A 12,403-nucleotide genomic window follows, 5' to 3' on the forward strand; every position below is an offset into this window, starting at 1 on the left:
GACTGAACTACGTAAAAAACAACACAGAGAAAAAAAAACACATAACAACTACACTAGACTACAGACCTACCCAGGACTGCATAAAGTGCACAGAAACAGTGCAGGCATTACAATAAATAATAAACAGGACCACAAGAACTTGCAGAGTTACGGACACAGCTCAGCACATCACAAGATCCAGCCTTCCTCTATGGGCTCTGTCAATACTTCCTGCTTCAGAAAAGCAGACAACACAATCAAACAGCCCACACACCCCTAACATTCTCTTTTCTCTCCTATCTCATCAAGCAGAAGATCAAAAGCCTGAAAGCACCAGGCTTAAAGACAGCTTCTATCCCGCTGTTATCAAACTCTTGAATGAATCTCTTGTATGATTCGATGGACTTTTGGTCTCATAAACTACCTTATTATGATTTTGCACTTTATCGTTTACCTGCGCTGCACTTTTTTGTTAGCCTTTACACTTTATTTTGCACTGTCATTGATTTGCCTTATTCTAGCTCAACACACTGTGTAATGATTTGATCTGTATGAACCATATACTTTTCACTGTATCTTTGTACAATAATAAACCAATACCAATACTAATACCTCTGAGACACGGTCCACACTTTATACAAACTTACAAAATGCCAACAGTAGGTCAGTCAGTTCCCTGAACCTACTCCACCATTTGATTGTAATCACATTCCTGCCTACTCTTGAATAACTTTTCCCACCTTGCTTATCAAATATCTATCTACATTAAATATATTATTGAATATTCAAAGACGGTTCTACCACCCTTAGAGAAAGATGGTTCAAAATATAATACTTTAAAAGTAGAAGAGTCTTATTGCATTCTTAAATAGTGATCAAATCTTTTCAAATATTTCAAATATTTTAAAATAATAATCCCAGCTCTAATTTCTCCTACAAAAGGACCATCCATTCCTGTCAAAGTTCCTGAGGGTCTTATATGTTCCAATTGTTCTTCAGTATTTAGAACCAATATGTATAACCTTATGAGATAACCTATTAGTCTTTTAAAAAGAAATCAGTCGATCCTCTTTCAATAGGTAAATTGAATGGTTTCTTTGGCAACTGAAAGATTGCTGGTCAAATAGTTGATGTAACTATCATTAGCTATTGGATTAAAAAATACTAGCTATTAGATTTTTTTTAATCAGCCCTGAGTAGATCAGACTGAATTGGGATTGGGATTTCATTGGGTATGTTTAAAGCAGAAGCTGATAGGTTCTTGATTAGTAAAGGCATCAAAGGTTATGGGTATAAGACAGAAGAATGGGGTAGTGGAGAATAATAAATCAGCTGTGATGGTATAGTCCTATGGATGGGATGAATGACCTAATTCTGCTCCTATATTTTATTTATTTAGAGATACAGCACTGTAATGGGCCCTACCAGTCCAATAAGCCCGCATTACCCAGTTACACTCATGTAATCAATTAATCTACTAGTCTGTGCAACTTTAGAATGTGGGAGGAAGCTGGAGAACCTGGAGGAAACCCACGTGATCATGGAGAGAGCATACAAACTTCTTACAGACAGCAGTGGAATTACACTTATCAAGAAAATTTGTGGAATAAAAGTACTGGGAAATCTCAAGGGATCAGGCAGCAATTTTATTTAGAGAGAATCAGAGTTAATGTCTTTGACCACTGACTTTTTCTGGGATACTTAGGGGGGTATTCCTGAATAGCAGAGGGTAAGGGAACCGTGGAAAATTCGGCAACATTGAGAGAGCTTCTGGTTTCTGGTGGAGAAGAAAGCGAGTAGATACCAGAGCCACACATGTAGCCACCTAGTGAGTTCCAACACTTGCGCACAATCACACTCCCTCCCAGAAGAACCTATTATACAGTTCCAAGTTCATAGCAGCCAATATACAGCCCCATGGTAATGACATCCAGTATACAGTTCTTGTTTTAATGAAGATTTACCTTAAATAATATTGAGCTTCCATTTTTAATAATGTGTTGTACTGAGATCTCTGCTTTTGAAAATTCAGATCAGATTTTGTCTTTAGCTGAGAGTAGAGAAGCCATTGTTTTATAGTTATGAGAGATAATCTACTGCCAGCTAATGGTAGCTACATCAATTAGCTGACCAATGGAAACATACAAACTAGCAGCAAAGGTGGGTCACTCACTTCCTTGAACCTGCTTCACCATTTAATTTGACCTGATTGTAACCACATTCCTGCCTACCCTTAACTAACATTTCTTGCCTTTCTTATCAAATTTCTATCTACCTTGACCTTAAAGAGCACCTTTCCTTTTGTCAGGCGACCTCTTCAATATACCTGCAGAAAAGCAAAGCAATTGTTTTTTAAAAGTGAAGCTCAGCATTAAAATTTCTGTTGAAAATGTAAGAAAAGGAGGAAAAAAATGCCTATTTAATCTGTTTGTATGTTTTGTTTGATGGAAAAGTTCCCTCCTTCTGCAGAAAAGTCTCTCCATATACTGACAGAAAAATGGATTTAAAAACACTGTCAAGTGCAATGAGACCAGACTAAAGTTGGTTCTCAAGTTAAATTGATTTAATTATATGAAAAAAATATGAATACAATATCTATTAGCCCCTCTGTTTCAGAAACAGAGAGCAGTGCATGTATTGGTGAATTAATTAGCCTCCCAAACCTCCTCTGCCATTTAACTCAGTTTTATTTTCCTTGGTTCATGATCCCTAGAAAGGCTCAGCTAACAAAGATCTCAATCTTCATTAATTCTACTTAATCCAGCAATAATTACTTTTATGTGCGGCACTTCCAAATTTTGAAAGACCAAATGTAATTTTATGGCCATTGTTCTAGATGCTGAAACATTGAGAACTTTCAAAGGTGAAGCTCTTCAGAGTTATGGTTTACAGCAGGGATTCCCAACCTTATTTATGCCACGGACCAGTACCATGAAGCAAGGAGTCTACGGACTCCAGGTTTAGAGGGATATGAGGAGCTGAGCCAACAGTGACAGATGTTGCTGAATGGCAGAGCAGGCTCAAGGGATGTATGACTTCCTCAGGCTCCTACATCGTGGGTTGTTATAGTCAGATTGTTTCTTCTTTTTATCTAATCAAATCACGCTATCATCCCGATTAGATAAAATCATTCTTCTTCTTTCTGTTCTTCTCTGAGATAACTTCTTTATTACCGTTATGTAAGTTTCACTTATAGTTTTGTCTTTGATTACTTCGTTTCATATTCTTGTCTTTAACCACACATCTACAAGAAGCGCTACCTCCAGAAAAAACATCCAGCATTTAGACCATGCTCTCTTTTCACTGCTGCCATCGAGAAGGAAGTACAAGAGCCTCAGGACCCATACCATCAGGTTCAGGAACATTTATTATCCCTCAATTTTTAGGCTCCTTGGTATTATTTATGTATGTATGTATGTATGTATGTATCTATCTATCTATCTGTCTATTTATTTATTTATTTATTTATTTAATTTTTGTATTTGCACTGTTTGTCTTCTTTTGCACATTGGTTGTTTGTCAGTCTTTTTTAATGTAGTTCTTCATTGGTGTTTTGGGCAGCACTGAAGGTCCTCCATCTCCCTCTGTCCTTGGGCCATCTTCTCTATTGTGCCCGCGGTGTGGCTGAGGGTCCTCATTTCTGCCTCTAAGGTATGGCGCCAAGTTGCCTTTGGTCTCCCACATTATCCCTGCCCTTCAGGTGTCCAGTGAAGTTCTGTCCTGTGATGGAGTTGGCCTCTCTACTCATCATGTGCCTAATCCACCTCTAACATTTCCCCATGATGATTATGGCCACATCCTCTTCATGACACTGAAGGAGTAGGGTATGGTTGGAGATCATTCTTGGCCAGAAAAATACAAAGGGTCTTCCGGAGGCTCATGGTGTGGAATAACAGCAGCTTGGCAAGATCGCTCTCTGTTTTATGCTTGATCTCTGACTCATAGAAGAGCGTGGATGAAACACAGCTCTGGTATAGCTTCACCTTGGTGTGACGCTGTATTTCATTGATTCCCATATGTGCTCATTGATCTGAAGATGTTTCTAACTTTGCTGAGACTGCACTGGGTGTTGTCCTTGGACCCACCATCCTGCCAAATGATGCTGCTCAGAGAGGTGAATCTGCCGGTGCTGGGTAAGTCGATGCTATATGCGTTGATGGGAGGAGGACACTCTACATTGAGGGTCATGGTCTTTGTCTTTCTCTGGCTGATTTTGAACCCAACATGTCCATTGAAGGTACACTGAAGGAAGTAACAGGTTTATTAGGCCAAATCAAGCTTGATTCAGTCATTGTTCTAACTGATCACATATACCTGGGCTAGGTGCAAAAGCTTGAATGAGCTGATTCTCTGCCTCGAGGAGTTACTGTGAGGGGCAGTGAGGCCTTGATGGCATCTGATAGAACCTGATTCCTGTCAAAGCTGGGAAGCATTTTCAATATATTCCAATACATAGAAACTACAAAAATGCTTTAATTTTTTTTAAAATATGCAAACATTTGGAAATACAAATAAACAATTAAAGGCATTAAATATAAAATAAATAAAATAGCCAAACTTAAATCTTCATTCCCATTCTGCTGGTCAGAAATTCATATACAATGAATGGTAATTCCTATCTTATCTCAGACCTGGAAAGCCTAGGTTCACAGAAGCAGGTTCGGCAACTTAATGCCAGGAAATCCCACAATGTCCAGGTTCCACCATCAGACCCCACTTGGAATCCAGTGATTCAGTGAGCGATAGGTGCATCAGCATCCGTCACTCTGAACACCCTGGAGTTACAGTAGATCCACAATGAACCTCTAGGAGTGGCTAAGTGTAGGAGATTCCCTTTGGAGCATCCATACATAATCAGCAGCACTTGGCCTATATTTTGTTCATACTATTGTTATTATTCCTTTATTTTTTCTCAGCTCAAGCTGGTAAAACCTGAGATATGAGCATAGCCAAGCACACTCATTTCTCAATTGCTCAGAACTTTCGGTCTATTCTAGTAGTGTTTAATATTGTGGCTTTCTGAAGAGTTACATAAATATTTACTGTGTCAGGTCTAATTGCTTAATGCTATTGTGTAGTGACTTTGGGATGATACCAGTTGTAGATATTATTATAGGGACAATGTATACTCTGTTCATGTTCCACAGTCTTTCAGTTTCCTCTTTTAATTTAGCATACTTCTGATATTTTTCACTTATTGATTTCTGTGTGTTATATGCCTTTAGAATGGGCACATCTATTAATTTAAGTTGTTTCTGCTATTTTATCCTGTATTATTTTATCCAAACAGTTAGTATGGATTGTCCTATCTGTATTAATGGATCAGTCATAATATAATTTGTGGGATTCTGACTCTAAAACTGGATCAGGCTTGTATTTATAGTGAGGTAAGGTTTCTTTTCTGAGTTTGTGTTTTAAAGCTTGATTTTGGTGAATGATGTTTGCCACTTGATTGTGCCTGCGTAAGTAATCAGATTGAGTTAAACCGCTACAGGATCCTGTGATGTGCCGGTTTCTCTTGGTATTTTCTACATCTTTGGTCTTGAACTTGCTGGTCTCTTATTATGTATTTTTGATAATTATTTGTGTTAACTACCTGGTCCTGTATTACCACAAGGAACCTTTCTGTTTCTGGGGAGAAGGGTTGTTAATATTATTAAAATCATCCTGCTGGTTTACAAAAACTTCAAACAAATACATAATTAATTATATGGAACAGCATTTTGTATTTGAATAATTCAAAGGACATGTTTGTGATCTGTAAGAATCAAATGGCATCTTTTGCAATGCTGAAGAGTTTAAATGACTAGTTAAAACTCAGTAACAGGTATGTAGAGTACTGATATTATTGGGTGCATAAATGATCACTTTGCATACTATCCACAAATGTGCCTTATTTTGTCCCTTTTCAGATGCAGAAGTGTTTTTTTTATGTTCTTGATTATTTAGGGCATCAAAATTTACAGGGAGAAAGCAAGAGAATGGGAATGAGATGGAAAATGGACTGATGGAAAATACAGGAGGTACTTAATAAAATGTCCACTGAGTGTATGTTCTTGGTCTTCTGTTGCAGTAGTCCATCGACTTCAATGTTCAGCATGTTTATCTGAATTCCTGTTCCCTGTCTGTGCTTGAACCAGTCTTACCATTCTCCTCTGACCTCTCTTATCAACAGGGTGTTTTCACCCATGGAACTGCCACTTGCTGAATTTTTTTTGTTTTGGTTTTCACATTACGCTCTGTTTACTCTAGAGTAACCAGAGTAAAAGTAAACAACCTTAGATTGTGATCCTTCCCCATTGAGTCTCTAGTTCAGCACGGACTAGAAGGGCTGAGATGGCCTGTTTCTGTGCTGTAATTGTTATATGGTTATATGTTATATAGGGGAGACAGTTGTGCATGAAAATCCCAAGAGATCAGCAGTTTCTGAGATAGTCAAACCACCCTGTCTGGCACTAACAATCATTCCATGGTCAAAGTCACTTAGATCACATTTCTTCCTCATTCTGGTGTTTAGTTGGAACAACAACTGAACCTCTTGACCACGATCGCATGCTTTTATGCATTGAGTCGCTGCCACATGATTAGCTGATTAAGTATTTGTATTAATGAGCAGGTGTACAGGTGCACCTAATAAACTAGACATTGAGTGTAAAAACAAGCTATGATTGAATGGGAGAACAGACTCGATGGGCAGAGTAGCCTAATTCTGCTCCTATGTTCTATGGTGTTTTGGTATTTGTGCTATGAGATTTAAATAGCAATTGTATCTATTACCAGCTCTTAGTCTATAACCTTGCAGTGTAGAGTGCTTCCAAGAAGCAACAAGATAGTTCTTAACTGCAATGAAATGTTCTGCTTCCATTCTTCAGGTGAAAAAGTATTTCTTTATTTTATTCAGAGATATAGCACAGTAACAGGCCCATCTAATCCAATGAGCCTACGACACTCTATTACACCCATGTTACCATTTCCTGGATTTCTCTCGAATCCTCTTCCAGGTTCCTGTCTGCTGTCTATAAATGATATAAGACCATAAGATCATAAAACATAGAGGCAGAGTTAGGCTACCTGGCCCATCGAGTCTGCTCCAACATTCAATCATGGCTGATCCTTTTCTTCTATCTCCTCCTCAACCCCAGTTCCTGGCCTTCCCGTAACCTTTGATGCCATGTCCAATCAAAAACCTATCAATCTCTGCCTTAAATACACTCAATGACCTGACCTCCAAAGCTGCACACGGACAGCCACATTTCTTTACGCTTTTGTAGTGCTGAAATTTCAGCCATTTGGAAAAATTGCCATGATTTCAATCCCTGTAAAAAGACCCATATAGCCACTTTGGAAATAAATCCTTAACTATTTCTTATGTTATTGGTTTTTCCCTTTGCTGTCCTGCAGGCAATGACTTATGTCAGTTCATTAATTGGCTTGGTTGCCCGCTTGTTGACAACCAAGTTGCGGTTTGAAGGGAAATCCCAGACAAGCCTGATCCCATCCTTAACTCATGCGAACAAACTGTCGGGGAACCACCAACTGCCATTGGGAAGGGGGAAAGCTTATGAGATTAAAACTAGTTGTAACTTGGAACAACTAACTCAGCACAACCAATGAATTACTCCAATAATTTTTTTTTAAAAGTGTTTTATTATTTGGTGTGAAACAAGCCCTTCTAGCCCAATGAGTTGCACCGTCCAGCAAGCTACCTATTTAACCTTGGCCGAATCGCAAGACAATGTACTATGACCAATTAGCATACTAGCCAGCTGTTGATGTAGTGGCATCAGTACTCGACTTTGAGGCGAATGGTCCCGAGTTCGAATCTGGTCGACTCCTTGCACACTTTCCATTCGTGCTGGGTTGAGTGTCGAGCTAGCAACTTGGCCTTGTAAAAAAACAGTCAAATGCTACGGAAATGACAAAAATGCCATCCGATGCACCACATGCATGAAAAGGAATAACAATTAGCATGAGAAAGGACTGGCATATGTGATGAATAAATACTTCTAGTGTTTTCAGCCAGGTACAGGTATCAATGACAAACTCTGCCAAACTGTACAGAATGGCTACAAGGTGAAGGAAATCAACTGGGTCCTTAAAAGGGTTGACAGAAAAACCAGGAAGCCTAGCAACGAGGAGGAGCCGCCTGTCTTCCCAATACTTCCAAGGTTTTTGGAAGGATCACCGGGATCCTGAAGAAATACTGGATTAATACCATCCACAAACCCATGAGGAAGATCAGGTCACAGCTTATGCAGGTCAAAGATGAGCTGGGACTTAGGCTGGCGTTCGTAGGATTCCTTGTGAATGCAGTACAGCATATATTGGCTAGATGGGATGCATGGTAGAAACCTGCAGCAAGGAGCACAGAGGGGCATCCATCTGGGTTACCTGGAGAAGTCAGCGGCAGCAGAAAACTGCATTAGCAATGGCCATAGGATTGACTTTGATGGCACAGAACTACTGCAGTACGCCAGTGGCTTTTGGGGTCTCCTGGTGAAGGAAGCCATTGAAATAAAACTAGAGGAAAGGAATTTTAACAAAGACAAAGATCTTGCTCTAAGTAAAAACTGGAATTCAATTGTAAGCAAGGTGAGAGAGTGGAAACCTGATTAGCTGAGGACTAACCAATCAGGAGGACAGAGTGGTATAAATACCACTGGACTAGACTTAACCCAGGCATCATCGCTGAAGAAGATGGTAGAGTATGACTTCAAAATGTTGGTTATTATTGATACCTGCACCTGGCTGGAAGCCCAAGAAGAGTTTATTAACAATTAGCATACTAACTGGTATGCATACTAATGAGCATACTTATAGATGACACCATACTTATAGAACTCCCGTGGCGCTGTTTACTTTAAACTCATTAAATCATCTGCATATATAGTCTCCTGACTTTGTAGGTGGTTCTAGTGTGTTTTATTCCATCAATCAATTATTTTGTATGAATCACAGAATCATATGGCAATAGAGGAGGGCATTTGGCCCCTCATACCTTCTCCAGCTCTTTGAAAGAGAACCTCGCAAATTCACTTCCCTTACTTCTTCCTCATAGCTCTACAGCTTCCAGGATACAGCCAGTCACATGATGAATCTATTTTAAAAACCTCTTCAATGCATTGGAAAGTGGCATTGTGTGAAAGCTGACTGGTACAACCTGTACTAAAGTAGAAGGTACCAGTGCCTCAGGACTCGCACCACCAGATTCAAAAGCAGTTACCACCCCTCAACCATCAGGCTCTTGAACAAAAGGGGATAGCTACACTCATTTAAGGACTCTATTATGTTGTTTTTTCATACTCCTTATTTATTGCTATTTATATATATCTGTATTTGCACAGTTTGTTTAGAGTTCCTGATGTTTATAGTTTACTGTTACTGTTCTATAGATTTCACAGAGAAAGAAGCTCAGGGTTGTATGTGATGACATGTATGTACTCTGAGATTAAATTTTACTTTGAACTTTACATAGAAACTTAGAAAACATACAGCACAATACAGGCCCTTCGGCCCACAAAGCTGTGCTGAACATGTCTCTACCTTAGAACTACCTAGACTTTATCCATAGCCCTCTATTTTTCTAAGCTCCATGTAGCCATCCAGGAGTCTCTTAAAAGACCCTATCGTTTCCACCTCCACCACCGCCACCAGCAGCCCATTCCACGCACTCACCACACTCTTCGTAAAAAACTTAAATCCTGACATCTCCTCTGTACCTACTTCCAAGCACCTTAAAACTACGCCCTCTGGTGCTAGCCGTTTCAGCCCTGGGGAAAAGCCTCTGACTATCCACACGATCAATGCCTCTCATTATCTTGTACACTTCTATCAGTTCACCTCCCATCCTCTGTTGGTCCAAGGAGAAAAGGCCAAGTTCACTCAATCCATTCTCATAAGGCATGCTCCCCATTCCAGGCAACATCCTTGTAAATCTCCTCTGCACCCTTTCTATGGTTTCCACATCCTTCCTGTAGTGAGGCGACCAGAACAGAGCACACTACTCCAAATGGGGTCTGACCAGGGTCCTCTAAAGCTGAAACATTACCTCTCGGCTCTTAAACTCAACTTTGAAGTACTCTTATGTTGGATTGACTTTCTGAACTTGTGCTTTGCAGTAACTAGGAAGGAAAGGGGCAGAGAATACCACCATATTCAAGTCAAACAGCATCATTTTTATTGACAAATACTGAAGTTCATGCTTCATTGATGGGCTAAAATCCTAAACCTGCCTTCCTAAAAGGAATTAGTTTGGTTATTTATTCAAAGACAAATGGTTACTCACCACAACCTTTTTGAAGGATGGTCAATTTTACTGGCTTTCCTTCTGAAATGCCGTTACACAAGAGCTTCTTTTAATTAAAATGGATTTGACAAATTATTTGAACTCTTTGTCACAATTATCACAGAATATGGAATGTACAGCGGTACAGCACAGGAACAGACCTTTGGTTCACAATGTTGTACCAAACCAATTAAATTATTCATCAAATGACCAACTAAACTAATCTCTTCTGCCTACACCATTCTTAGTAACCCATTCCTGGAGCCATGATTTTGCCAGCTCTCACCATTTAGACTGTGTTATGGATTTAAGTGAACAAATCTAAATATCACACAGAGATTTTGACAAGGTGGGAATCGGTGTGTTGAGGCAGGTAGGACCAACTAACTGGACGGGCTGCATTTTGCATTTTTAAATTCTTCATGCTTGATGAAAGAAATCCCCTAGAGCGAGCTTGATCTGTGTCAGAACATCAGAGAGAGATTGTTAACAACAGATCTAACATCTGTAAGAAGTGTTGTGTTGAAAGGTAGATAATGCAAAAAGGAAAGCAATCTAGAAGGGTGAATTTTTGATGGCCAGGCTGATAACTGCACTGAGAAGGATTGACTCTGGAGGAAATAACTTCGGCAGAAAGATCCCTGCCTAGAGGCAGCTGAGAAAGAAGCTGAGTGATAGGGCTAAGAATATAGGTCTCCCATCAAGGCTAATGTTGGCCTACACACTTAAACCTATTTGTACTTGAAACTATTTCTTTAGGAGGAGAAAGTGAGTTAGAAGTGAAAGGAGAACATGACAGTAGCCAGAATATGCTGCATAAATCTGGAATCTGATCTGGGAAGTAGCTTGCACACAAATGGGCCCTTCACTGCTCTCATTAAGATTGTTTTAATTTATGAAGCATCAATTTTCAATAGATGAAAAGGAAAAGGGCTTGTGTTTATAAATTGCCTTAACACGTCTCGAAGAAATGTCTCCAAGTGGTTCCCATGAATTACTTTGAAGTGCCGTGACTAGTTATACAGGCAAATCTGGCAGCTATTTGCGTGCAATGTGATCCCACAAACAGTAATGAGATGAATGAGCTTTTCATCTGTTTATGGTGGTGCTTGGTTGAGAGAAATGCTTTGGCGAAGACAACAGGAACACATTCTGACTGGCTGCATCACCGTCTAGTGGGGGGGGGGGGAGGCGCGGCTACTGCACAGGATCAAAGTTAGCTGCAGAAAGTTGTAAAATTAGTCAGCTCCATCATGGCAACTAGCCTCCATAGTATCCAAGACATCTTCAAGAAGTGGTGCCTCAGAAAGGCAGCGTCCATCATTAAGGACACCCATCACTCAGGACATGCCCTATTCTCATTACTACCATCAGGAAGGCACACAGTCAGTGATTCAGGAACCTTCATCCGCTCTGCCATCTGATTTCTAAATGGACATTGACCCCACGAACACTACGTCACTACTTTTAAAATTTTCTATTTTTGCACTACTTACTTTAATTTAACTATTTAATATACATATACAGTGACATGCAGAAGTTTGGGCACCCCAGTCAAAATTTCTGTTACTGTGAATAGCTAAGCGAGTAAAAGATGACCTGATTTCCAAAAGGCATAAAGTTAAAGATGACACATTTTTTTAATATTTTAAGCAAGATTACTTTCTTATTTCCATCTTTTACTGTTTCAAAATAACAAAAATGGAAAAGGGCCCGAAACAAAAGTTTGGGCACTCTGCATGGTCAGTACTTAGTAACACCCCCTTTAGCAAGTATCACAGCTTGTGAACGCTTTCTGTAGCCAGCTAAGAGTCTTCCAATTCTTGTTTGGGGGATTTTCGCCCATTCTTCCTTGCAAAAGGCTTCTAGTTCTGTGAGATTCTTGGGTCGTCTGGCATGCACTGCTCTTTTGAGGTCTATCCACAGATTTTCGATGATGTTTAGGTCAGGAGACTGTGAAGGCCATGGCAAAACCTTCAGCTTGCGCCTCTTGAGGTAGTCCATTGTGGATTTTGAGGTATGTTTAGGATCATTATCCTGTTGTAGAAGCCATCCTCTTTTCATCTTCAGCTTTTTTACAGACAGTGTGATGTTTGCTTCCAGAATTTGCTGGTATTTAATTGAATTTATTCTTCCCTC

Source organism: Hemitrygon akajei, chromosome 6 (assembly GCF_048418815.1).
Source record: "Hemitrygon akajei chromosome 6, sHemAka1.3, whole genome shotgun sequence".
Classification (NCBI taxonomy): domain Eukaryota; kingdom Metazoa; phylum Chordata; class Chondrichthyes; order Myliobatiformes; family Dasyatidae; genus Hemitrygon; species Hemitrygon akajei.